The sequence below is a fragment of the Zootoca vivipara genome, chromosome 4 (genome assembly GCF_963506605.1).
Source record: "Zootoca vivipara chromosome 4, rZooViv1.1, whole genome shotgun sequence".
Taxonomy (NCBI): domain Eukaryota; kingdom Metazoa; phylum Chordata; class Lepidosauria; order Squamata; family Lacertidae; genus Zootoca; species Zootoca vivipara.
The window spans coordinates 101,387,372-101,413,935 of record NC_083279.1 but is presented as its reverse complement, the minus strand read 5'-3'; the positions used below and the strand labels follow the sequence as shown (position 1 = coordinate 101,413,935).

The window sequence follows — 26,564 nt, the reverse complement described above, 5'->3', positions numbered from 1 at the left end:
TTTTAGGGCTTTCAAGGTCAACACCAACACTTTGAATTGTGTTCAGCAGTTTGGGCAGCCGCTCCCAGTCACCAGTCTAGCTGCCACATTCTGGATGAGTTGCAGTTTCCAGGTCACCTTCAAAGGTAGCCCCACATAGAGCGCATAGCAGTAGTCCAAGCGGGAGATAACCAGAGCATGCACCACTCTGGCGAGGCAGTCCGTGGGCAGGGAGGGTCTCAGCCTGCGGACCAGATGGAGCTGGTAGACAGCTGCCTTGGACACAGAATTGACCTGCGCCTCCATGGACAGCTGTGAGTCGAATCTGTTGAATCTACTGTGCGATCTGTTGTGGGGAGAGGGCGACCCACACATGGGCCCCCTGGCAGAAGGAGTCACCCCCTCTTTTTGTTTTCTCTTCCAGCTCCTGGGCGAGGTCCTCATCACCCTCCTGGCCGCCCACTTTGGACAGGAATTCACCCCTGCTTACCACCATGCCTTCCACAAGCTGGTCAAGGTGGTGGCTCACGCAATGGCCCGCCGGTACCGCTGAGACCCCCCCAGGGAGAAGCGGCAGCCTCCTGCTGGTCTCGCCACCCACTGGGTGGGGCGGGGGCCACACCTTCCTGCCCCCATGTGATGCTTGAACCTAACCCTAATAAATCCTCCCTCTGCATCTGACCTGGTTTCCTGTGTCTCTTTCTCTCTGGGACCGAGGGAGGGGACAAGCTGGGGGGTGTCAAAATGCCTCCTGTTAGTTGGGGGTGCTGGAAAAGTGGTAGGCTCCTTTGTCGCTCAAGAGGAACCATTGAGCGCCAGTGGGGGGGGGGTTCAGGGCTCTGTGGCACTTTGTCCTGCCACCCCCTATAATAATATTGTCCTGGTATTTTCCCCTTATTTCCTCTTAGTCTTCTATAAAAGTATAAAAAGAGTTTACTTACATTGCACATCTGTTCACAATAGGATCCCAGAAAGCAGACTTTCCACCTTAGAAAAGTAATATACCTGGAAACTATCCCATAAGGAATAAGTTCCTTTGTCCTTTCTTGGCTGGAAGCCAAGAGAGCATCTTTGGCTAAGCAGATGTTGCTTGCTTGCAGAACGAAGTCAGAGAGAGAGAGATGGTGGTCAGTCCCATGCTTTTGTTACCTGCACAGGTGAGGCCACGCCCACCTCTGGTCACATGCAGAGGAAGTCTGTCCCGGCTCAGGAGAAACAGGATGTTCCAACTGGCTGGTCCAGACATCCCCTTCTATGTCCACTCTAGGGGTGTTGTACTTGACTGCTCTTGTGTTTAACATCCCACAAAATTGGAGTTTGTGTGAGAGACTCAGAGGTTCTGGATCCCCTGCTCTGGATTTCACCCCTCTGAGTAAGGAGTGGGGCTACCAACATGGGCAACCCAGGGAGACCCCCAAGGGCCACTCCCTCCCGCAATGCCCCTCCCTCCCTGCCTCTTTCCAGTGGGTGTCGGCGACGTAGCTCGCTCTTAATCGGCAGGGAGAGCAGGGCATTCATTTTGTTTCCTTCATTCATTTGCTAAATCTGGTGGTTTACAGGATAAAATTACGATATAAAAACACAAAATACATAATCAAAACAAAAACAACCCAATAAACACCCCTGCCAACATATTTCACACCCATGAGCTCAAAGGAGTTCACCACCTTCACTGAAACATCAAACAAAATGATCCAAAATAAAACGCCATTGGGGCAGCGAACCCAGCAAGTCTCCCTCTGAGGGGTCCCAGGCGGAGATCAATGGGGGGTAAGGGGCATGGCTCCCCATATCTTCTGAGGGTATCGGAAGGGCAATTTAATTTCTCATTGGGGTTTGTGATCCGGCCTGTCTCCCAGACAAAGAAAAGACGAGGACGCTGGGCTCCATGGCTCCATCCCAGAACAGCCCCGGCAAACAGCTTTGAATTGGGACAGAATTGGCAAGCGGAGAGGCACACGCCCCCGTCGAAAAGATCAGGATCTGAGTTATCTACCCTACCCGAAAGAAATGGAATGCAATGTTTTTGGGAAGAGTGGACTTTAAATTTGCCTCTTTGGGATGGATTAATTTTATAAGTAAGGACTTTGCCTGAAAGAAGATGGAGAGTGACAACCTTGAGGGACTTTTGAGGGATTTTGACGACCCCTTGGGACTTCCTACTGAGAAATAAAAGCAGTAAAGAAGGAAAGATGGGTGACAACTGGATGGACTGTCCTTTAAGCAGGAAGATTTATGAGTTTCGGGGGGGGGATGGAGAGGAGACAAGGATTTTGTTGAGATTACATCAGTGCCCTCTCCGTTTGCATGGAGCCCGGACAGCCCTGTGGTTTTCCCCGGAGCTGAGGGCGATGAAACAGTCGTTGAGACGGCTAGAGTGCCGGTGGCGGAAAACTCATTCTGAATCTGACCGAACACGGGCTAGAGCTCAACTTCGAGCCTACCAAGTGGCAATGGCGACGGCAAAGAAGACTTTCTTCACCGTTTCTATAGCGTCTGCGGAAAACAGCAGCAGGAGACTGTTCCAGGTGGTTCGCAATCTATCCGAACCACCTTCGTCATCGGGGCCTGGTACGGACCCCAATATCTCCTGTAATGCTTTTGCAAAGTTTTTTGCAGATAAAGTCGCTCAGATTCGGGAAGAGGTAGACTCCACCGTGGGAGCAGGGCTGGGGCGGGGGAGTGCTAGAGTCCTGTCTAGTCAAGTTGTGTGGGATCAATTCCAATCTGTTACCTCCGAGGATGTGGACAGGCTGCTTGGACGAGTGAAACCAACCACCCGTCTCCTTGATCCTTGCCCATCCTGGCTTATAAAAGCTAGCCGGGAAGGGCTGGGCGATGGGCTCCGCGGGTTGGTGAATGCTTCTCTCTGTGAGGGAGCCTTCCCAGACCCGCTGAAAGAGGCAGTTATTAAACTGCTTCTTAAAAAACCGTCTTTAGATGCAGCCAATATGGCCAACTATCACCCAGTCTCAAATCTTCCATCCTTGGGCAAGGTGATTGAGCGAGTGGTTGCTGAACAACTCCAAGCACGCCTGGAAGAAGCGGACCATTAGGATCCCTTCCAGTCGGGGTTCAGGCCTCATCATGGGACTGAAACTGCCTTGGTTGCACTGGTCGATGATCTCCGGCGGGCTAGGGACAAAGGTGAGAGCTGTTTCCTGGTCCTGCTGGATCTCTCAGCAGCTTTTGACACCATCGACCATAACATCCTTCTGGACCGTCTAAAGCAGGGGTGCCCAAACTTTTTTCAAAGAGGGCCAGATTTGATGAAGTGAACATGTGTGAGGGCCAACCATAGTTGTTGAGCTTTTTTAAGGATAGAAGTTGATAAGTTTTCTTGGGGACTTTATCCCAGAAAATAAACTGCTGCAGGAGCCAGATTAAACCAGCCCTTTCACTGTTCTTATTTCCAACTTCAGGCTGATGTATTCTCAACAAAATCCTTGTCTCCTCTCCATTCTTTCCTCTAAACTCATGAATCTTCCTGCTTAAGAGACTGTGGATCCAGTTGTCCCCCATCTTTTCTTCTTTATGTTGAATGGTTTAAGTTTTAAGGTTCATTATTGTTTCACAAAATGTGTATCTCTTTAAAAGCCAGAAGTAAAGGTCAGGACTTAGTTTTGCAGCTGTGGGGCAGTATAGAAGGTGATGTTAAGTTTGTGTTAATTAAGCTGTGTCACCAATTGGATAGAGTATATAAGGAGCATTGTGTACCTTTCTCAGGCTAAATAATAATAATAATAATAATAATAATAATAATAATAATAATAATAATATATTTATACCCTGCCCATCTGGCCGGGTTCCCCCAGCCACTCTGGGCGGCTTCCAACAAAACATTAAAATACAGAAATCCATCAAACATTAAAAGCTTCCCTAAACAGGGCTGCCTTGAGATGCCTTCTAAAGGTCTGGTAATTGTTGTTCTCTTTGACCTCTAGTGGGAGGGCATTCCACAGGGTGGGTGCCACTACCAATAAGGCCCTCTGCCTGGTTCCCTGTAACTTGGCTTCTCGTAGCGAGGGAACCGCCAGAAGGCTCTCGGCGCTGGATCTCAGTGTCTGGGCAGAACGATGGGGGTGGAGACGCTCCTTCAGGTATACTGGACCGAGGCCGTTTAGGGCTTTAAAGTTCAGCACCAACACTTTGAAATGTGCTCGGAAACGTACTGGGAGCCAATGAAGGTCTTTCAGGACCGGTGTTATGTGGTCTCGGCGGCCACTCCCAGTCACCAGTCTAGCTGACGCATTCTGGATTAATTGCAGTTTCCGGGTCACCTTCAAAGGTAGCCCCACGTAGAGCGCATTACAGTAGTCCAAGCGGGAGATAACCAGAGCATGCACTACTCTGGTGAGACAGTCCGCGGGCAGGTAGGGTCTCAGCCTGCGTACCAGATGGAGCTGATAAACAGCTGCCCTGGACACAGAATTGACCTGCGCCTCCATGGACAGCTGTGAGTCCAAAATGACTCCCAGGCTGCGCACCTGGTCCTTCAGGGGCACAGTTACCCCATTCAGGACCAGGGAGTCCTCCACACCTGCCCGCCTCCTATCCCCCAAGAACAGTACTTCTGTCTTGTCAGGATTCAACCTCAATCTGTTAGCCGCCATCCAACCTCCAACCGCCTCCAAGCACTCACACAGGACTTTCACCGCCTTCACTGGTTCTGATTTGAAAGAGAGGTAGAGCTGGGTATCATCCGCATACTGATGAACACCCAGCCCAAACCCCCTGATGATCTCTCCCAGGAGCTGCATGTAGATGTTAAAAAGCATGGGGGAGAGGACAGAACCCTGAGGCACCCCACAATTGAGAGCCCAGGGGTCTGAGCACTCATCCCCCACCACCACTTTCTGAACACGGCCCAGGAGGAAGGAGCGGAACCACTATATAACAGTGCCCCCAGCTCCCAAACCCTCTAGGAGCATCTGGGGAGGGGGGCATCTTGTCAGGAACTTTGAAGGATGAAGGATTTGGGGACACAACGGGGGGGTCCCTGACTCTGAGAAGCACTGCAGCTCAATGGTTCCTCTTGAGCAACAGAGAGATCCCCCACTTTCCCAGCCCCCCCACACTAACCAGAGGCATCTCCCCCCCCCCGGCCCTTCCCCTCCCTCCCTCCACCCCAGAGAAAGAGACACAGGAAACCAGGTCAGATGCAGAAGGAGGATTTATTAGAGGGTCAAGCGTCACATGGGGGCAGGAAGGGGTGGCCCCCACCCCACCCGGTGGGTGGCGAGACCAGCAGGAGGCTGCCGCTTCTCCCTGGGGGGGTCTCAGTGGTACCGGCGGGCCATTGCGTGAGCCACCAACCTGACCAGCTTGTGGAAGGCATGGTGGTAAGCAGGGGTGAATTCCTTCCCAAAGTGGGCGGCCAGGATGGTGATGAGGACCTCGCCCAGGATCTGGAAGAGAAAGCAAAAAGAGGGGGTGACTCCTTCTGCCAGGGGGCCCATGTGTGGGTCGCCCTCTCCCCACAACACATCACACAGTAGATTCAACAGATTAGACTCACAGCTGTCCATGGAGGCGCAGGTCAGTTCTGTGTCCAGGGCAGCTGTCTACCAGCTCCATCTGGTTTGCAGGCTGAGACCCTCCCTGCCCACGGACTGCCTCACCAGAGTGGTGCACGCTCTGGTTATCTCCCGCTTGGACTACTGCAATGTGCTCTATGTGGGGCTACCTTTGAAGGTGACCTAGAAACTGCAACTAAGCCAGAATGTAGCTAGGCTGGTGACTGGGCATGGCCGCTAAGACTGCCAAGCACAATTCAAAATTTCGGTGTTGACCTTGAAAGCCGTAAAAGGCCTCAGCCCTGGATACCTGAAGGGGCATCTCCACCCCTATCGTTTAGCCCGGACACTGAGGTCCCATTCCCAGGGCTTCTGGCAGCTTCCTCACTGCGAGATGTGAGGTTACAGGAAAGCAGGCAGAGGGCCTTCTCGGTTGTGGCGCCCACCCTGTGGAACTCCCTCCCACCAGATGTCAAGGAAAGAAACAACTGAAATCTAATGCCTAATGTTTTACCATTTTTTATGTGCTGTAAGCTGCCCAGAGTGACACACACAGAGACACAGACACAGACACAGACACAGACACAGACACAGACACAGACACAGACACAGACACACACACACACACACACGGAAGCCACCAGCCCCCCCCCCGGCAGCCCTTTGGGGGGGAGCAGCCTCACCCTGAAGTTGACGGGGTCCATGTGGAGCTTGTTGCAGTGCAGTTCACGCAGCTCGGAAAAAGCCTCCTTGACCTTGTTGAAGTCCAATCATGGCGGAAGGGCTGGAGAGGTTCCCATAGTAAGCGAATAATCTCTGGGTCCAGGGGTAGACCACCAACAGGCTGGAGAGAAGGAAGGAAGGAAGGAAGAAGAAAGGGAGAGCCAGAAGTGGTTATTATCCAGGTGGAAAGAGGAGCGCCTGCCCAGTCTGCCTAGAGAGGTGCCCACCCCTGGACTTACCCAGCAAGGGCTTCCCTACCGATGGTGGCCACGTCCTCCATTGCCCAGATAGTGGCTATGAGCTGCACCTCTCCGGCTGTCAAGTTTGCCATGATGGTTGACTCTGGGCTGGGAGCTTCTCTGGGCTGCTGGAGAGAACCTTCTGGGCTGAGCTGGAGCTCCTTCCAGGACTGGAGCCTTTTATACCCTGGACCAAAACTCCTCCTCCCAGATTTACAGAAGCCGTCCTGGTTTCTGATTTCATCAAAGAATGTTGCAATTTTCCTTAGGACATCCCTATTGTCCTCAGAGGAATCCTGGAGGGTATGGAGGAATGCCACCAAGGAGACAAGGAGACAAGGAAATATACAACCTCTAGAAGACCTATGAAGGCAGCCTTGAATAGGGAAGCCCCAAGGGAGCATCTCCACCCCCCATAGTTCAGCCGAAACACTGAGGTCCTTCCTCCTCCGAGGGTCTTCTGGTGGTTCAGCTACAGGGTACCAGGCAGAGGGCCTTCTTGGCAGTGGCTCCCTCCCTGTGGAATGACCTCCCATCAGATGTCAACTTGGGTGGCCTGAAAGACGGACAAGACAGATTCATGGAGGAGAAGCTCTCAATGGCTCCTAGCCAGGCTGGCTCTGCTCTCCCTCCGCGCTCAGAGGCAGCGATGCTTCTGAATCCCACTTGCAGGAAACTCCAATCCTGCTTGCCCATTGGGGTACCCGGTTGGCCATTGTGAGAAGAGGATCCTGGACTCAATGGGTCCCCTTTGGCTGAGCCAGAAAGCTCTGACTTTTGTCATTCCCAATCTTAAGGAACCTTGGGAAATGGAGTTCTGTGAAGGAGCACTAGGAATTTGTGTGTGTGTGTCGCTGTAATTGTGATGGCATTCAATTTCATTGTACTACATACAATGACAATAAAGTATCTATTCTATTCTAATTTCCAACAGAACTTTCAGCAGACATTATAGATCTTCAAGTCCCAAGAATTCTGCGGTAGTTTGTTCAACTATTCTCAAGCCAATGACACTTGGTTGTCTATATTTGCCCAGACTGATTCAGGTGGCATTTCAAGGGGTGCAGAATTTTCTGATAAATGCCTGCCTAGGACCTTAACTTTTCTGGCTGTACCACGTTAGGTCACTTTAGAAGTCTTCAAATGGATCTTTGCTCCTGTCCCCTTTTGTACACTTGTACAGTTGAGCCTCCTGTTTTGCTTCAAAGCCCATATTTCGAATGAAGCTCTTGCTCAGGGAACCTGAGGTCTCCTGGATGTGGTCTGACTCTGCTTCCCATCCCCACTGACCATTGGCTGGCCGTGGGCTCCCAATCCCTGCCCTTGTTTAACCTCCCTGTCTCCCTATCCCTGCCACTTCCAACTCTCCCTCTGCTGTTCTCTGCCCATGCTGGCAAACCTGAATGTAAGTTCCCTGGGGCAGAGTCCTGTCCTACATCCCAAGTGCCCTTGATTGATAAACAGCAAAATAATAATAATAATAATCTGAAAGTACACTTAATTATCCTCAAGGAGATGAGTAACTATATAACCTTTAGAAGACCTCTGAAGGCAGCACTCTATAGAGAAGCTTTTCAGCATGGAATGTTTTCTTATGTTTTCATATACAGCATGTGGGAAGCTGCCCAGAGTGGCGGGGGGGGGGCAACCTAGTCAGATGGGCGTGGTATAAACTTGTTGCTGTTGCTGTTGAATAGGATGCCCCTTATTTCCTCGGATAAATGTGGAAGGGGACGACAGGACCTCATTTGACCGTGGAGGAAGAGCATGGCTGGAAAGTTGCCATCAACAGCCCTCTCCTCCTCCTCCATGAATCTGGCAGGTCTTCTTTCAAAGCCATTCTAGTATGTGGTCCTTTGGGTCTTTCTCTTTTAAAAATGCATTGGATTTTGGACATTCCAAAGATTTTTAAAGAGGAAAAGGTCTGGGACAAGGCTGAGATGTGGAGGGTGTCATGCAGGAAAACCCTCCATTAAACTACTTTCCAGCCACGCTCAGGACGGTGCTGGGAGAAGCCAGGGTCCCTCCAACATTTCTCTGATGAAAAGAGGGACGTCCATCGGCCCAGAGAGGAAGGGAGCTGATTGGCAGGCACCTTTCAGGCCCGAATCCTGCGCAAGACCCTTGGTACTGTTTTCTCATAGAAAAGTGCTTCTGGTTTGGTTTGGTTAAGCAAAATAATAATAATAATAATAAACTGAAAGTACACTTAATCATCTTTAATTGACTCAGTTATCCTCAAGAGACAAGCGATTGAAACTCTGTTGGCAATGCTTTCTTAGGCCCTGCTTCCTCCCAGACAACATTTGCACCTTCCTCTCCAACCTGGCCTTGAACATGGCTGGCTATCTGACCTCCGTCCCCCATAACCGGCAACTCAATCTCTCTGATGTGGACTGCTGAGGGTGAACATGAAACATGAATGGGTTTTTTTGTATAAATATACTCCCCCCCCCCCCGCTAACACTGCCAATTTCCCAGCGTAACCCACCCATCATATTTCGCCAAATTTAATCCTCAATTTTACATACAATAATAAATAAATATAATATAATTAATAATATAAATATGCACAATCCATTTCTCTTCTTTTCTGTCTGAAAGTCTCAGAAGCCGTCAAGATGCTTTCAAGGGCGTACCCACCACGGGGCAAGTTAGGGCAGCTGCCCTACTCTAGAAGAAGGGCTGGTGGGCAGAGGCGGAGCACAGCCCGGCGGAGCGCGAGTTCGCCATTCCCGCCGCGCCGCGCCGCACCCTCCCTCCAGCTCCCCGGCGCGCCCTCAGGCAAGGCCAAGCGCGGCGGGGAACCAGGGAGCGCGGCGCGGTGGGCGGGAACGCCGAACTCGCGCTCCGCTGGGCTGGGCTCCGCCTCCGCCCACCAGCCCTGCTTCTAGGGAGGGGCACAGCCCGGCGGAGCGCGAGTTCGCCGTTCCCGCCCGCCGCGCTGCGCCCTCCCTCCAGCTCCCCGTCGCGCCCTCTGGCAAGGCCAGGCGCGGCGGGGAACCAGAGAGCGCGGCGCGGCGGGCGGGAACGCTGAACTCGCGCTCCACTGGGCTGGGCTCCGCCCACCAGCCCTGCTTCTAGGGAGGGGCACAGCCCGGCGGAGCGCGAGTTCGCCGTTCCCGCTCACTTTGTGGCCCCTCCCCTTCCGTGCCTTGGCCCCTCCCCTTGCCCCCCCCTAGTTTTGATCCTGGGTACGCCCATGGATGCTCTACAGGGGTGCCGAAACTTTTTTCAAAGAGGGCCAGATTTGAGGAAGTGAACATACATGAGGGTCAACCACAGTTGTTGAACTTTTTTAAGGATAGAAGTTGATAAGCTTTCTTGGGGATTTCATCCCAGAAAATAAACTCCTGCAGGGGCCAGATTAAACCGTCCCTTTTACTGTTCTTATTTCCAACTTCAGGCTGATGTAATCTCAACAAAATCCTTGTCTCCTCTCCATCCTTTCCCCTAAACTCATGAATCTTCCTGCTTAAGAGACTGTGGATCCAGTTGTCCCCCAACTTTTCTTCTTTATGTTGAATGGTTTGAGTTTTAAGGTTCATTATTGTTTCACAAGATGTGTATCTCTTTAAAAGCCAGAAGTAAAGGTCAGGACCTAGTTTTGCAGCTGTGGGGCAGTATAGAAGGTGACGTTAAGTTTGTGTTAATTAAGCTGTGTCACCAATTGGATAGAGTATATAAGGAGCATTGTGTACCTTTCTCAGTACCCTGGTGGGTGGCTGGGTCATGTTTTGTTATTTTCTATAATTAAAACCAAGCTGAAGATTTATTTTGCATTCTCTTAATTATGCACAGAACATGCTTTCTCCTGAGCATGCTTTCTGCAGGGCAGTTAATCACTTTAAATTTCATAACACTTTGCTACTTTTATTTCTCAGTAGGAAGTCTCAAGAGGTCCTCAAAATCCCTCAAAAGTCCCTCAAGGTTATCACTCTCCATCTTCTTTCAGGCAAAGTCCTTACTTATAAAATTAATCCATCACAAAGAGGCAAATTTAAAGTCCACTCTTCCCGAAAAGTTTGCATTCCATTGCTTTAGGGTGGGGTAGATAACTCAGATCCCCAAAAATGTATGACTTAAAATATTCCCTCCCCTCCTTCCACCATTGAAGCAAAGCAGAAACCTGTGTCTTTCATTCTTTCCAAACAGATGCTTTTCTCCTGCAGCATTAATCAGGATCTTTTCGAAGGGGGCGTGTGCCTCTCCGCTTGCCAATTCTGTCCCAATTCAATGCTATCCCGTCCCCCATCTCCTAGGCAGGAGTATGCCGGGGCTGTTCTTGGATGGAGCCATGGAGCCCAGCGCCCTCGCCTTATTTTTGTCTGAAGACATTATTGACCTTCAAGTCCTGAGAATTCTGCCACAGTTTGTTCAACTATTCGCAAGCCAATAACATTTGGTCCTGAATCCAGGTAACACTGAATCCAGACTGATTCAGGTGGCATTTCAAGGGGCGCAGAATGACTGTATCGAATAAACGCCTGCCTGTGACCTCAACTTTGATGGCTGTCACTTTAGAGGTCTTAATATCCTTCTTCGCTCCTGCCCCCTTTTGTACACCTGCGCCACTCTGGTTTTGCCAGAAGGGGCTCAGTCATGCTGGCCACATGACCCAGAAGAACTGTCTGCAGATTAACGCTGGCTCCCTGGGCCAGTAAAGCAAGATGAGTGCTGCAACCACAGAGTCGTTCGCGACTGGACTTAACTGTTAGGGGTCTTTTAATTATCCCCTTCATGGATCAATGCCTTGTCGTGGCGAAGGGGCTTGAATAACTCAGAGAAGCTATGAGCTATGCCATGCAGGGCCACCCAAGATGGACAGGTCATAGTGGAGAGTTTTGATCCACCTGGAGAAGGAACTGGCAAGCCACTCCAGTATCCCTGCCAAGAAAACTCCATGGACAAAGACAACAGGCATATAAAAGTTATGACGCTGGAAGATGAGCCCCTCAGGTCGGAAGGCGTCCAACATGCTACTGAGGAAGAGCGGAGGACAAGTACAAGTAGATTCAGAGCTGATGAAGCGGCTGGGCCAAAGCCGAAAGGACGCTCAGTTGCGGATATGCCTGGAAGCGAAAGGAAAGTCCGATGCTGTAAAGAAAAATATTGCATAGGAACCTGGAATGTAAGAACCATGAATGGCGGTAAGCTGGATGTGGTCAAAAATGAGATGACAAGAATAAATATCGACATCCTGGGCATCAGTGAACTAAAATGGAAGGGAATGGGCGAATTCAGTTCGGATGACTATCATATCTACTACTGTGGGCAAGAATCCTGTAGCAGAAATGGAGTGGCCCTCATAGTCAACAAAAGAGTGGCAAAAGCTGTAATGGGATGCAATTTCAAAAATGACAGAATGATCTCGATACGAATCCAAGGCAGACCTTTTAACATCACAGTAATCCAAGTTTATGCACCAACTACCGGTGCTGAAGAAAGTGAAATTGACCAATTCTATGAAGACCTACAACACCTTCTAGAAATGACACCAAAGAAGGATGTTCTTCTCATTACAGGGGATTGGAATGCTAAAGTAGGGAATCAAGAGATAAAAGGAACAACTGGCAAGTTTGGCCTTGGAGTTCAAAATGAAGCAGGGCAAAGGCTAATAGAGTTCTGTCAAGAGAACAAGCTGGTCATCACAAACACTCTCTTCCAACAACACAAGAGACGACTCTACACATGGATATCACCAAATGGACAGCATCGAAATCAGATTGATTATATTATCTGCAGCCAAAGATGGAGAAGCTCTATACAGTCAGCAAAAACAAGACCTGGAGCTGACTGTAACTCAGATCATCAGCTTCTTATAGCAAAATTCCAGCTTAAACTGAAGAAAGTAGGAAAAACCACTGGGCCAGTAAGATACAATCTGAATCAAATCCCTTATGAATACACAGTGGAAGTGAGGAACAGGTTTAAGGATTTAGATTTGGTGGACAGAGTGCCTGAAGAACTATGGATGGAGGCTCGTAACATTATACAGGAGGCAGCAACGAAAACCATCCCAAGGAAAAGGAAATGCAAGAAAGCAAAATGGCTGTCCAACGAGGCCTTACAAATAGCGGAGGAGAGGAGGCAAGCAAAATGCAAGGGAGATAGGGAAAGATACAGGAAACTGAATGCAGATTTCCAAAAAACAGCAAGGAGAGACAAGAGGGTCTTCTTAAATGAGCAATGCAAAGAAATAGAGGAAAACAATAGAATGGGGAAAACCAGAGATCTGTTCAAGAAAATTGGAGATATGAAAGGAACATTTCGTACAAAGATTACCATAATCAAGGACAAAAGTGGTAAGGACCTAACAGAAGCAGAAGACATCAAGAAGAGGTGGCAAGAATACACAGAGGAATTATACCAGAAAGATATGGAGGTCTCATACACCCCAGGTAGTGTGGTTGCTGACCTTGAGCCAGACATCTTGGAGAGTGAAGTCAAATGGGCCTTAGAAAGCACTGCTAATAACAAGGCCAGTGGAAGTGATGATATTCCAGCTGAACTATTTAAAATTTTAAAAGATGATGCTGTTAAGGTGCTACACCCAATATGCCAGCAAGTTTGGAAAACTCAGCAATGGCCAGAGGATTGGAGAAGATCAGTCTACATCCCAATTCCAAAGAAGGGCAGTGCCAAAGAATGCTCCAACTACCGCACAATTGCGCTCATTTCACACGCTAGCAAGGTTATGCTTAAAATTCTACAAGGCAGGCTTAGGCAGTATGTGGACCGAGAACTCCCAGAAGTGCAAGCTGGATTTCGAAAGGGCAGAGGAACCAGAGACCAAATAGCAAACATGCGCTGGATTATGGAGAAAGCTAGAGAGTTCCAGAAAAACGTCTACTTCTGCTTCATTGACTATGCAAAAGCCTTTGACTGTGTCGACCACAGCAAACTATGGCAAGTTCTTAAAGAAATGGGAGTGCCTGATCACCTCATCTGTCTCCTGAGAAATCTCTATGTGGGACAAGAAGCTACAGTTAGAACTGGATATGGAACAACTGATTGGTTCAAAATTGGGAAAGGAGTACGACAAGGTTGTATATTGTCTCCCTGCTTATTTAACTTATATGCAGAATTCATCATGCGAAAGGCTGGACTAGATGAATCCCAAGCCGGAATTAAGATTGCTGGAAGAAATATCAACAACCTCAGATATGCAGATGACACAACCTTGATGGCAGAAAGCGAGGAGGAATTAAAGAACCTTTTAATGAGGGTGAAAGAGGAGAGCGCAAAATATGGTCTGAAGCTCAACATCAAAAAAACCAAGATCATGGCCACTGGTCCCATCACCTCCTGGCAAATAGAAGGGGAAGAAATGGAGGCAGTGAGAGATTTTACTTTCTTGGGCTCCTTGATCACTGCAGATGGTGACAGCAGTCATGAAATTAAAAGACGCCTGCTTCTTGGAAGAAAAGCAATGACAAACCTAGACAGCATCTTAAAAAGCAGAGACATCACCTTGCCGACAAAGGTCCGTATAGTTAAAGCTATGGTTTTCCCAGTAGTGATGTATGGAAGTGAGAGCTGGACCATGAAGAAGGCTGATCGCCGAAGAATTGATGCTTTTGAATTATGGTGCTGGAGGAGACTCTTGAGAGTCCCATGGACTGCAAGAAGATCAAACCTATCCATTCTTAAGGAAGTCAGCCCTGAGTGCTCACTGGAAGGACAGATCCTGAAGCTGAGGCTCCAATACTTTGGCCACCTCATGAGAAGAGAAAAATCCTTGGAAAAGACCCTGATGTTGGGAAAGATTGAGGGCACTAGGAGAAGGGGACGACAGAGGACAAGATGGTTGGACAGTGTTCTCGAAGCTACGAACATGAGTTTGACCAAACTGCGGGAGGCAGTGCAAGACAGGAGTGCCTGGCGTGCTATGGTCCATGGGGTCACGAAGAGTCGGACACGACTAAACGACTAAACAACAACAACAAACATTACATTCACAGCAGAAGAAGAAGACCTTTCCATGCACCTTGGGCACAGGGGCTACCTGGCTTCTTTAAGCCAGGACATGGTAACACCCTCAAACGCCACGTGGGGGAAAACCGGGACCCCATCTTCTGGGGCCTCACTCCTGCGTTAATCACATGACCCACACAAGGTCCCTGGCCCCCCAATCTTTCAAGGCAAGATCGCATTCCGATTTTGTATTTCTCTTTTATATATATATATATATATATATATATATATATATATATATATATATACGGTATATATATTGGTTTTACAAGAAAAGACAACCAAAACAAACAGCACAATAAGACATAACAAACACTAAAACATAACAATAAAAAGAAAAACACCAGAATAAAAATACACAATCCTTTTCTTTTAACATTGTATAAAGGGACTTCCTCGAGGTCCCTCCAACTGCGGTTCATTTCTTCTTTATCTTTAGCAATTTCCAATTCATTATTAAAAATTTCATACAATTTGAAATCTCTCATAACATCTATTTACTTCACCTAATTCCCCAATCCACAGTTTCTATACACTTCTAAATCTAATCTCAATATACAATTTTACCATATTTTTTCAAATAGATTTTAAATTCTTTCCATTCTTCTTCTATCGCTTCTTCTCCCAGTCATCTCAGCCAGTTCCATGTACTCCATCATCTTCATTTGCCAATCATCCACTGTTGGTAATTCATGGGTCTTCCAATACTTAGCCAGTAATACTTTCGCAGCCGTTGTGGCATACATAAAGAAATTAACATTTTTATTAGGAATCTCTTTCCCCACTATACCCAATAGAAAGGATTCTGGTTTCTTTGGAAATGTGTTTTTCAACACTCTCTTTAATTCATTATAAATCTTCTCCCAGAAATCCCTTACTAGTGGCATAGCTGCCAAGTTCTCCCTTTTTTTAAGGGAAATTCCCTTATGCTGAATAGGCTTCCTCACGAGAAAAGGGAAAACTTGGCAGCTATGACCAGTGGGCAAGTCCACCACATATGATAAAAAGATCCTTCCTCTTTCTTACATTTCCAACATTTGTTATCCTGATTATGGTAAATCTTAGCTAGTTTTACTGGTGTAAGGTATCATCTATACATCATTTTCATTATATTTTCTCTTAAAAGACTACACGCAGTAAATTTTAAATTCTGCTTCCAATGTTTTTCCAAATCTTCCCTAAAAATGTTATGTCCAACATCCTTTGCCCACAAAATCATAACATTCTTTGTTTGTTCATCTTTCGTATGCCACTCAAGCAATAACTTATACATTCTGGAAAGTATTTTTGTTTTTGGTTCTAACAATTCCGTTTCCAACCTTGACTTCTCTGATTGAAAACCAAGTTTCCTATCCAGTTTAAATACTTCAATACTTGGTATTGGAGCCAATCATCAAGTTTATTCTTCAACTGTTCGTATGTTTTTAACTTAAATTGGTCTTCTTCTATCAACATGTCTCTATATTTTAACCAACTGGTTTCCATATTCAATCTTTTATGTGCTATATCAGTGTTTCCCAACAGGTGGTCCGCTATGCCAGAGGGGTCCGCAACTTGGTGGAGCCAGAATGGAGGGGCGCTGGCCAGCCTGCCCGCCACCCGCCGCCCAGTGCTCCCCGCGGCTTTGTACAAGTGAGGATAGCAGGTTTTTGCCCTGCTTCAGGGCGGCAGCGCCCGTTGGCGAGCTTGGCTTTCGCGCGCTTTTTCCTCCCCTCACGAGGCGGAGCAAAGAGAAGCTGAATGAGGCGGAGGCTCTTCCCTCCTTTCCGCCTCCGCCTCATTCAGCTTCTCTTTGCTCCGCCTCGTGAGGTGCTAGTTTGCCTTCAATAGAGACACTTTATACACTTTATACTAGGAAGAGAGCAGAGCGAATTGTTGCAGATCCCTTTCATCCCGGTCATCATCTGTTTGATTTGGTACTTCCATCTGGACGTCGCTACAGGACTCTATACACAAAAACGGCTGGGCACAGGAACAGTTTTTCCCCTTGTGCCATCAAATTGTTCAATTCGTAGTTGTGTAGCGGAAGGGGAGGCCAGTTATGGGTGGGGTTTGCCGTGCTATTGTATTGTAAGTGGAACAGTGTTTGTATAAGGTACATTTACATTGCAATGTAGCTGAAGCAAAATTCCAAGTATGTTGGTACTTAGACAATAAATTATTATTATCATTATTATTATGAAATCGTGTGAGAGCACGGGGCCCAGAATGACTGCCATGCTCATGCAGGGAACAAATGAGATGTCCCATTTGTTCCAGGACAGTTGAGGGGATATGCTCTGAGCCACTGAGTGCCTGTTACTGGAGGGGGGGTGAGAGCAAACCACAGGAAGGAGAGGGGGGCTGGGGGCTTCCTTTGGACATCTGGTTGGCCAGTGGGAGCACCTGGACCCCAGCTCTCCTCATTTGTTTACTTCCTTCCTTCATACTTATTTATAAAAACATTTCATATTTATTTATAAAAATATTTGTACACCACTGTGTCATACAAAAGTATGTCCAAGAGATTTACATCAATAAAGACATAATACCTGTTTAACCTTTTATAAAGTTAACAACAGACATCCACGAATCATTTGCGGAAGGATGCATTCTTCATTGCCCGCAAAGGCCGAGTGGAATAGAAATGATTTCAGCAGGCAACTAAAGCTTTGCATGGAAGGCGCCCCCTGAATCTCCAGTGGCAGAGAGTTCCTGAGGACACGAAAGGTTCAGTCTCGCCAACAACCAGTGATGCTCCTGCAGATTGAGTTATGCTCCTTTTCTCCCAATGCTCGCCTGGCAAAAGTAGATTTTTTGCTGTGTCAGAATTGCTGTTGCTTGGGTGATCTGCAGCAGAGTCATTTTCACCTCCTCCTGAGCAACAGTCGGCCTCTTGCAGCGCAGCGGGAGCTATCAGGGGGAGCCAGGCCTGACTCAGCAGGAGGCTGGGCAGATTTGCAAAGTCATCCTTGCCTATGGAGCATGCAGCAAGCCAGGAGAGAGGGTGGGGGAGAGAAGGGGGCTGCAGGATCAGGACCCCTAAGCAGGGACCATGCACCACAGCCTTCCAGAAAGGGATGCCTGAGCAGCTCCTGTGAAGAAAGCAATGGGAGCTCGGAGTTGAGAGAAAAGGCAGCAGCTACAAGGCAACAGGATAGTAGTGCGCCACCGTTCTACCCGGAGGTCTCAGGCAGTTCTTAGGATAAAAACCACAACATAAAAACACAAAATGGATAATCAAAACCATGGACTTGGGGAGTGTGGAAGGAGCGGCAGCAGTTGGAGGGTGCAGGATAAAGGGACAAGGAGACTTGCGTTCGGACCCCTGCCCAAAAGCTCACCTCTGTTTTGGCCTGGCCTACCTCCCAGGGTCTTTGTGAGGATTAAATGGGACAATAACACCCATATCCCGAACTCCTTCGCAGATTACTAGGACACAACCAGGATCAATAAATGAAAGAAACGCCTAGTTCAAAACATGATATTCAAGGGAGGCCCTCCAAGCGTCCCTATTTTCCAGGGACACAGTCCCAGATTTACAGAAGCCGTCCCCGTTTCTGATTTGAGCCAGGAATGTCCCACTTTCCCGTGGGATACCCCTGTTTTCATCGGAGAAATGATGGAGGGTATGGAGCTATGCCACCCCCGAGCCAAGGAAATAAGTAACTATACGGCCTTTAGAAGACATGTGAAGGCAGCCCTGGATAGGGAAGTTTTTAAATGTTTCATGTTTTATTATGTTTTTGTGTATGTTGGAAACCACCGAGAGTGACTGCGGCTACCCAGTCAGATGGGCAGGGTATAAATTATATTATCTTATGGAATAGGATGTCCCTATTTTCACCAGGTCAGGGCAGCCTTCTCTTTGATGCAATCGCCAGAGGGCATCCATTAATAAGGAACGCTACCCAATCGACTGTTCCAGCCCACTCCCCAGCCTGGCGCCAACGGCATGCAGCCCACAGTGTTTGTGCAACACACAAGTTACGACAGCCGTCCTTGGACTGAGTCCCACGTGCCTAGTTATTAGCAGAGCAGGTTGGGTTTGCAAGAGCCAAGAGAACCAGAAACTTAATCATAGAATCCTAAGAGGTGGAAGGGACTGTGAGAGGTCATCTAGTCTAGCCCCCTGCAATGCAGGAATCTCAGCTAAAGCATCCAGGACAGAGTCCCATCCAACCTCTGTTTAAAAACCTCCAAGGAAGGAGAGTCCACCTCCTCTGGTGGGAGTCTGTTGCACAGAGAGCTTTTCCGAATGATCGGTCAGAATCTCATTTCTTGCAACTTGAAGCCTTTGGTTCAAGTCCTGCCCTCCAGAGCAGAAGAAAACAAGAACCCTTGAGATATTTGGAGATGGCTATCATATCTCCTCTCAGTTGCCTCTTTACCAGGCTAAACATACCCAGCTCCTTCAAGCACTCCTTGAGCCAGTGTGGTGTAGTGGTTAAGAGCGGTAGACTCGTAATCTGGGGAACCGGGTTCGTGTCTCCGCTCCTCCACATGCAGCTGCTGGGTGACCTTGAGCTAGTCACATTTCTCTGAAGTCTCTCAGCCTCACTCACCTCACAGAGTGTCTGTTGTGGGGGAGGAAGGGAAAGGAGATTGTTAGCCGCTTTGAGACTCCTTCAGGTAGTGATAAAGCGGGATATCAAATCCAAACTCCTCCTCTTCTTCTTCTTCTTCTTCTTCTTCTTCTTCTTCTTCTTCTTCTTCTTCTTCTTCTTCTTCTTCCTCTTCCTCTTCCTCTTCCTCTTCCTCTTCCTACGGCTTGCCTTCCAAAGCCTTGATCATCCTGGTCACCCTCCTCTGCGCATCTTCCAGCATGTCCACATCCTTCTTAAATGGTGGTGCCCAGAAGTGGACACAGGACTCCAGGTGTGGTCTGACCAAAGCAGAAGAGAGCAGGTCTCTGACTTCCCTTTATTTGGACACTAGACTTCTGTGGATGCAGCCTAGAATAGCATTTACTGTTTTGCTTGTGGTCCCCCAAGACCCCTAGCTCCTTTTCACAAGTACTGCAAGTAAGCCAGCTCTCCCCCATCCCATATTTGTGCATCTGGTTCTTCCTGCCTAATTGCACAACCTGGCATTTGTCCCTTTTGAGGTTCGTCTGCTTAGCTGGCGCCCTGTTCTCCAATCTGTTAAGGTCATTTTGTTATTTTGTTTTAATATAATTTTTTTATTAAATTTTACACAGATTTTCCAACACAACATAGCAAATCTTTGGCTGTCACAGCCTAGGACTTCCTTCTAATGGTTTTCTTCATTCCTTTCTACCGGTAGTTATGCATTTTATTACTCTGCTTATTGTTGTAAATCCAAGCTTACATCAGCTAATCTTAGTCCTATTCACAATATTTTGATCATTATTATTTGATATTGTTGTAATTGTTATATGACAATAATGAGAAAACTTCTTGCAACCCCTCGGCATATTTGCCCCTCTTCTTTTGTTGGGATCTCTTCTTGCTTCCATCTTTGGGCTAGTAAGATTCTTGCTGCAGCAGTCGAATAGAAAAACTCTTTTTAAAAATCATTCTTATGTACCATACCAAGTAAAACAGCTTCTGGTTTTTTGGAAATGAATATTTCAACATTTTTAAAATTTCATTATAAATCATTTCCCAGAAGTCTTTCACTTTTTTACATTCCCACCACATGTGGTAAAGCGTGCCCTCTTTTTCTTTACATTTCCAACATTTATTATTTGTTTTGTACATTTTGGCTAGTTTTACCAGTGTTATATACCATCTGTACATCATTTTCATTATATTTTCTTTTAATGCACTGCAGGCAGTAAAGTTTATTCCCTCTTTCCATAACCTTCCCCAATAATTTATTGGTATATTATGCCCTATATCTTAGCCCAATGTATCATTACTGATTTAATTTCTTCATCTTTTAAATGCCATTACAATAGTAATTTGTATATTTTAGATAATATTTTAAACTTATTGTTTAACAATTCAAATTCAAATCTCGATTTAGTATATCCAAATCCATTTTTTCTTTCATCTTCTTTAAACATTTCATTGATTTGACGATATCATTCACAAAAAAATTAACCTCTTCATATGGCTTTATTTTCCATTGATTTCCGCCACGGTCCCGGGGTGTGTGGGTGTGTGTTCTTTCCCCATGAGCTCAAGCGTGTGCTGAGTGAATCCTTTAGACACCCCGTTCCATCGCTCCTTCATCTGGCAGCACAAACTAGCTTGGCATTTGTTAATGGCGCTGTAAGTCGCAAAGCTCCTCAGGAGCATAACAGGGCAATATATTAGGCACCTCTGTGGAGCCAAGAAATGTGGCCTGGTGGTTAGCAATGAATAACCCAGCAGCCCATTGGTCTAGGGTGAGGATTGATCTCAAATTGCTGATGTTAGTCTTTTGTACAACACTTTTAACATGCCAAGAGCTGGGCAGTTTCCCCCTGGCATCACTTCACAGCTGCCCTTCAAAGGAGTTCACTAGGTATTATTCCCATTTCACAGATAAGAACATGGGTAGGCAAAAGAAGGCCCAAGGGCTGGATCCGGCCCAATCGCCTTCTAAATCTGGCCCGCGAACGGTCCAGGAATCAGCATGTTTTTACATGAGTAGAATGTGCCATTTTATTTAAAATGCATCTCTGGGTTATTTGTGGGGGCCGCCTGGTGTTTTTTATGAGTAGAATGTGTGTTTTTATTTAAAATGCATCTCTGGGTTATTCGTGGGGCATAGGAATTCGTTCATTTTTTTCTCTCCCCAAAATATAGTCGGGCCCCCCACAAGGTCTGAGGGACAGTGGACCACCCCCCTGCTGAAAAAGTTTGCAGACCCCTGGATAAAAACATACAGTGGAATCCAAACTAAGTTCGTTGAGCTTAGAACGCATCAAAATCAACAGGACAAGTTAATCATGACCAATATAAATGGGATTTAAGGGCAACGAGTAACAGTGGAGTTCTCGGCGTGTCTAGCTAGAAGGCTGTCCTCTTGAATTTGATGTGTTTTTACTCACAGGCAGCTCCCATCCAAGAGGAAGAGATACTTCTAGCAGGGCTTTAAGGCAAGTTCCTGGGGAATTTAAGACTTCCCCATCAGGTTGGACCAAGATCCATTTAGCCCAGTGCTCTGTCACTGATGGTGGTCAGCCAGGGCATGAGGGTGATGGGCTGTGTCCCCACGGAATAGGGAGACAGGGAGGAGGTTAAACAGGATGGAGAAACCCAAATCTTCTAAGGCTCTGTACTCAACGTACAGTGAAAGCACATGATTTCCCCCAAAGACTGCTGGGAACTGTAGTTTACCCCCTCCAAGAGCCACAAGACTTAAGAAACTGCAGCTGCCCTGATTCAGCTGGAAGCTGAATCTTTTTCTAGAGTGCTGGAGATGGCGCAAGCTAGCTTGGGGGTGGCAGGCTGTGTTGCACACGCAGGCAACTTTGTCCTACGATGCCTCACCACTGTGTCCTCCAGCCCAGCTCCTGCCGCCTCAAGCAGCCACCTCACTCCCAATAATAATAATGATAATAATTTATTATTTATACCCCCGCCCATCTGGCTGGGTTTCCCCAGCCACTCTGGGCGGCTTCCAACAGAAAAATAAAACATGCCTTCAGATGTCTTCTAAAAGTCTGGTAGTTGTTTTTCTCTTTGACATCTGATGGGACGGCGTTCCACAGTACTGGCGCCACTACCGAGAAGGCCCTCTGCCTAGTTCCCTGCAACTTGGCTTCTCGCAATCCTGCCCACATGACCTGATCAGTACCAGGGCCCAAGAAAGCATTGCCATCAGAGTTGCAATCGCTTGTCTCTTGGGAATAATTGAGTCAATTAAGCATAATTAAGTACACTTTCAGATTTTTTTATTATTATTATTTTACCATTTATCAATCAATGGCCCTTGGAATGTAGGAGAGGACTCTGCCCCAGGGAGCTTACATTCAGGTTTGACAGGATGGGGAGAGAACAGCAGAGGGAGAGTTGGAAGTGGCAGGGATAGGGAGACAGGGAGGTTAAACAAGGGCAGGGATTGGGAGCCCACGGCCAGCCAACGGTCAGTGGGGATGGGAAGCAGAGTCAGACCACATCCAGAAGACCTCAGGCTCCCCATCCCTGAGCAAGAGCTTCTTTTGAAATATGGGCTTTGAAGCAAAACAGGTGTACAGAAGGGGGGCAAGAGTGAAGAAAGAATTGAAGACTTCTAAAGTGACACAAAGTCGTACAACCAGAAAAGTTAAGGTTACAGGCAGGTGTTTATCAGATAATTCTGCACCCCTTCAAATGCCACCTGAATCAGTCTGGGCAAATATACACAACCAAGTGTTATTGGCTTGAGAATAGTTGGACAAACTGTTGCAGAATTCTGGACACTTGAAGATGTATAATGTCCGCTGAAAGTTCTGTGGGAAGTTCCTAGCGCTCCTGCACAGAACTCCATTTCCCAAGGTTCCTTAAGATTGGGAATGAGAAAAGTCAGAGCCTTCTGGGTCAGGCCAAAGGGGACCCATCGAGTCCAGGATCCTCTTCTCACAATGGCCAAACAGGTTCCCCAATGGGCAAGCAGGATTGGAGTTTCCTGCAAGTGGGATTCAGACTCTGGAGGGAGAGCAGAGCCAGCCTGGCTAGGACCCTTTGAGAGCTTCTCCTCCATGAATCTGTCTTGTCCGTCTTTCAGGCCACCCAAGTTGACATCTGATGGGAGGTCATTCCACAGGGAGGGAGCCCCTGCCATGAAGGCCCTCTGCCTGGTACCCTGTAACTGAACATCCAGAAGACCCCCGGAGGAGGAAGGACCTCAGTGTCCGGGCTGAGTGATGGGGGTGGAGACGCTCCTTCGGGGCTTCCCCATCCAGGGCTGCTTCCAGATGCTTTCTAAAGCTTGTAAAGTTGTTTGTCTCCTTGGCTCAGGGGTGGCATTCCTCCATACCCTCCAGGATTTCTCTGAGGACAATAGGGACGTCCTGAGGAAAAGCAGGACATTCTTAGATCAAATCAGAAACCAGGACGGCTTCTGTAAAACCGGGAGGAGGAGGAGCTTTGTCTCAGGGTTTAATAGGCTCCAGCCCTGGAACCTTTTAAACTCATTAAACCTTTTAAACTCCAGCTCAGCCCAGAAGGTTTTCTCCAGCAGCCCAGAGAAGCTCCCAGCCATCATGGAAAACTTAGTGGTTGTGGGCAACTTCTCTTTGGCCACCATCAGGATGATAGTGGACATGGCCCTTGCTGGGTAAGTCCAGGGGGTGGTTGCCTCTCTAAGCTGGTTGGGCAAGCGCTGCTCTTTCCACCTGAATAATAACCACTTCTGGCTCTCCCTTTCTCCTTCCTTCCTTCCTTCCTTCCTTCCTTCCTTCCTTCCTTCCTTCCTTCCTTCCTTCCCTCTCTCCAGCCCGATTCTCCTTCACATTGGGAATCCTTTCCACCCTTAGTGGACCTCGAGAAGTCTAGGAGGCTTTTTTTTGAGCTGCGTCAACTGCACTGCGACAAGCTCCACATGGGCCCCATCATAGAATCATAGAGTTGGAAGAGACCACAAGGGCCATCCAGTCCAACCCTCTGCCAAGCAGGAAACACCAGTACATACAGTGGTACTATTACTTCCCTTGATCTAGATGCTATACTCCTATTGATGCAGCCCAGAATTGCATTGGCTTTTTTAGCTGCTGCATCACACTGCTGACTCATGTCAAGTTTGTGGTCTACCAAGACTCCTAGATCCTTTTCACATGTACTGCTCTCAAGCCAGGTGTCTCCCATCCTGTATTTGTACCTTTCATTTTTTTTTTTGCCCAAGTGTAGTACTTTACATTTCTCCTTGTTAAAATTCATCTTGTTTGCTTTGGCCTAGTTATCTAATCTGTTGAGGTCATTTTGAAGTGTGATCCTGTCATCTGGGGTATTAGCCACTGCTCCCAATTTGGTGTCATCTGCAAAGTTGCTCAGGATGCCCTCAAGCCCATCATCCAAGTCATTGATAAAGATGTTGAATAAGACTGGGCCCAAGACAGAACCCTGTGGCACCCCACTAGTCACTACTCTCCAGGATGAGGAGGAGCCCTTTGGGTTCGGTCAGTCAGCCAGTTACAAATCCACTGAATGGTGGCATTGTCTAGCCCGCATTTTACCAGCTTCTTTACAAGAATATCATGGGGCACCTTGTCAAAGGCCTTGCTGAAATCAAGATAGGCTACATCCACAGCATTCCCTTCATCTACCAGGCTTGTAATTCTGTCAAAAATGAGATCAGATTAATCTGACATGACTTATTTTTCAGAAACCCATGCTGACTTTTAGTGATCACAGCGTTCCTTTCTAGGTGCTCACAGACCGTTTGCTTAATGATCTGCTCTAGAATCTTTCCTGGTATTGATGTCAGGCTGACTGGGCGGTAATTGTTTGGGTCCTCTCTTTCCCCCTTTTTGAAACGTGGAACAACATTTGCCCTCCTCCAATCTGCTGGAAATTCGCCTGTTCTCCAGAAATTCTCATCTTCAGGGTGAGGCTGCTCCCCCACCCCAAAGCCCCACCCCCAAAGGGCCGTCATGGGGGGGGGCTGGTGGGTGCCGTGTGTGTGTGTGTCACTCTGGCTGGCTTACAGCATATGTTGTTTAGTTGTGTCCGACTCTTCATAAAAATGGTGAAACATTAGACATAAAAAATGATACAGGATTTCCTTCAGATTTCAGATAGCTGTTTATTTCCTTGACATCTGGTGGGAGGGCGTTCCACAGGGTGGGTGCCACAACCGAAAAGGCCCTCTGCCTCGTTTCCTGTAACCTCACTTCTCACAGTGAGGGAACTGCCGGGTGGCCCAGGGAGTTCCACCTCAGTGTCCGGGCTGAACGATGTGGGTGGAGATGCTCCTTCCGGTATACAGGGATGAGGCCTTCTACAGCTTTCAAGGTCAACACCAAGATTTTGAATTCGGCTTGGCAGTTTAGTGGCCACCCCCAGTCACCAGTCTAGCTACAGTATCCTGGATTAGTTGCAGTTTCCAGGTCATCTACAAAGGTAGCCCCACACAGAGCGCATTGCAATAGTCCAAGCGGGAGATAACTAGAGCATGCACCACTCTGGCAAGACAGTCCACAGGCAGGTAGGGTCTTAGCCTGCGTACCTGATGGAGCTGATAGACAGCCGCCCTGGACACAGAATTGATCTGCACCTCCATGGACAGCTGTGAGTCCAAAATGACTCCCAGGCTGCACACCTGGTCCTTCAGGGGCACAGTGATCCCATTCTGGACCAGGGATTCCCCCACACCTGCCCACCCTGTGTCCCCACAAAACAGTAGTTTTGTCTTGTCAGGATTCAGCCTCAATCTGTTGAATCTGCTGTGGGATCTGCTGTGGGGAGAGGGCGACCCACACATGTGCCCCCTGACAGAAGGAGTCACCCCCTCTTTTTTTCTTTTCCAGCTCCTGGGCGGGGTCATGATCATCATCGTCCTTTGAACAGGAATTCACCCCTGCTTACCACCATGCCTTCCACAAGCTGGTCAGGGTGGTGGCTCACGCAATGGCCCGCCGGTACCACTGAGACACCCCCAGGGAGCAGCGGCAGCCTCCTGCTGGTCTCGCCACCCACCGGGTGGGGTGGGGGCCACCCCTTCCTGCCCCTATGTGACGCTTGACCCTCTAATAAATCCTCCCTCTGCAATCTGACCTCGCTTCCTGTGTCTCTTTCTCTGGGATGGAGGGAGGGGACGGGCCTGGTGGGGGGGAGATGCCTCTGGTTAGTGGGGGGGCTGGGAAAGTGGGGGGCCCTCTCTGTTGCTCAAGAGGAACCATTGAGCTGCAGTGCTTCTCAGAGTCAGGGACCCCCGTTGTGTCCCCAAATCCTTCATCCTCAAAGTTCCTGGCAAGATGTCCCCCTCCCCAGATGCTCCTAGGGCCCCCCTGGTCTCGATGCTCGTCTCCCCACCCATTTCTTGGCATTTGCCCCTGGTCTGTTGCCCTCCCTGCTCTTCCTACTGTGGAGAAATGTTTGGGGGGATGGAGGGACTCAGAGGGGGGTGCGGACCCTCCCCCTGCTCTGGAGACCCCCAAGGGCCACTCACCCCCCGCAATGCCCCTCACTCCCTGCTTCTTTCCAGGTGGGTGTGGGGGATCTAGCTGCCTCCAAATTGGCAGGGAAAAGTGGGCATTCCTTTCATTCATTCATCCCTT

The 26,564-nt window shown here is 48.1% G+C and overlaps 1 protein-coding gene and 1 pseudogene across 2 annotated transcripts in view; one reads left to right on the top strand and one right to left on the bottom strand.

Moving 5' to 3' along the window:
• LOC118078482 (zinc finger protein 883-like) overlaps window positions 1-26,564 on the top strand; it is a 277,980-nt gene that overhangs the window by 113,589 nt on the left and 137,827 nt on the right. The gene's annotated exons all lie outside the window — the stretch shown is intronic.
• LOC118078305 (hemoglobin subunit beta-2-like) lies at window positions 5,141-6,585 on the bottom strand (annotated as a pseudogene).